Raw genomic sequence first — 1,851 nt, forward strand, 5'->3', positions numbered from 1 at the left:
CGAATAATTATACTAGGGAATTTATTAGTTTAACCACTTGATCACTGCTTAAATTAATCTATTTTCTAAGGATTGGTAATAACGAATGTGAATCTAATCAGTTTAGTCGGTAACCAATAACAATTAATCCATTACATTACTATAAAAATTAACCATAGGAGTAAATGAGTTGAACCTAAACAGAAACCCTTTTGATCATTGAATTTAGTTGGTTTTTACGTGTTTTCAGCTGTTAGTTGATTAGTTAAGTTTTAGTTAAGATTCTAGTCTTGCAAAACTAGAGAAAACCCCTCTATTTTACTAGTTGTTTTAGATAATTCTAGTAGTTAGATTAATTTCCTTTCCCTGAGTTCGATACCCTACTTGCTAATTCATATTACCAATTGACAGGTCCACTGCCTTTTGTGTGACAAATTCATAAATTAAAAGTAGGATAAAACTAGTTAGTTTACCACACATCAAGTTTTTGGCGTCGTTGCCGGGGAACGGTTCAAAAATTAACACTAATTTCTAGTTTTATCGCTCCTTTGTGTGAGAATTATCTTGCACAAAGTTATTTTTTTTAGTAAATTAGTCATTAGTTTAAGTTTTAATAGTTTTAAAGAATCTCCTTTAAAGAATCTCAAGTCTGTATTTAGTAAGAAAAAGAGAAAGAAAGAAGGGGAATCCAGCTTCTCTTCAGTAGCAGGCGAAGACCCAAGGAAGGAAGAGACCGAGTACGAATCTGAAAGGGAAGAAACCGACTCCGAAGAAGGAAGCGATTTAGAAGGCGAACTAGCTGACCCCATGGCTAACATCGATGAAGTTCCCATGACTGAATGGAAGAAAAGGATGCGTGACGACACCGGCCCGGGACTCGTGCAACCCGCGATTCCCACAACTGCCACCTTTGAACTTAAAGGCCACATACTTGCTCAACTTAAGGAGATTCCATTCTACGGGAAGGATCATGAAGACGCATACAAGCATCGTGACGAAGTCAATGACATAGCCGACTACTTCAATGTCCCTAATGTGGCTCGCGACACTGTCTTGCTTCGTATGCTACCTGTCACATTCAAGGGAGCCGCAAAGGATTGGCTGAAATCACTTCCCCCAGGATCCATCACTACATGGGCTAAAATGAAAGAAGAATTCATAGACCAGTTTTTCCCTCCTTCAAAAATAGCCAAGTTAAAGAAAGCCATAGCTAATTTTGAACAACAAGCTGGAGAGTCATTATATGAGGCGTGGGAAAGGTACAAAGGCTTGCTAAGGAATTGCCCACATCACGACCTAAACAGCCAACAAGAAGTCTCCATTTTCTATGATGGAGTAAATGTGACAACTAGGCAACTCCTTGATTCGCAAGGACCACTCACAAAGAAAGCACCCCCGGTGATAAAGGCCCTAATTGAAGAATTCTCTAAACACTCTAGAGAATATCATAACCCAAGAAATGACTTGACTCGAGGGGCGGTGAACTCTATTACTGATGACATGGCAGCATTGATGGAAAAATTGGAAAGCATGGATCGAAGAATGACTAAGATGGACCAATCCATCCACGCCATTAGAGTGGGTTGTGAAAACTGTAGAGGACCTCATCTAACTAAAGATTGTGATCTTGACGAGAACGGGAATCGGAAGGTGCAAGTGTGCTATTCAAGTGGTGATAGGTTTGAAGACAATTGGCAAAAACCAAAGAAGGAATGGCTACCTTATGATGAGTACAAAAAGACAAGGGAGGAAAAGTATAAGCAAAAGGAGAGAGGCTTTTATCAAAAGGAGGAACTGGTACATGAAAAGAAATCAGATTTGGAAGACATGCTTACAAGATTCGTGGCTGCAACCGAGAAAAGACATAATGAT

The 1,851-nt window shown here is 39.3% G+C and overlaps 1 non-coding gene across 1 annotated transcript; it reads right to left on the reverse strand.

The window, feature by feature from the left end:
* Positions 1-1,170: 1,170 nt before the first annotated feature.
* On the reverse strand, positions 1,171-1,277 carry LOC145135316 (small nucleolar RNA R71). The gene has a single exon (XR_013719779.1). It is a non-coding gene; the product is annotated as a small nucleolar RNA R71 (small nucleolar RNA).
* Positions 1,278-1,851: the final 574 nt, after the last annotated feature.

Source organism: Lactuca virosa, chromosome 8 (genome assembly GCF_052849685.1).
Source record: "Lactuca virosa cultivar CGN04683 chromosome 8, Lactuca_virosa_CGN04683_v6, whole genome shotgun sequence".
Taxonomy (NCBI): Eukaryota; Viridiplantae; Streptophyta; class Magnoliopsida; order Asterales; family Asteraceae; genus Lactuca; species Lactuca virosa.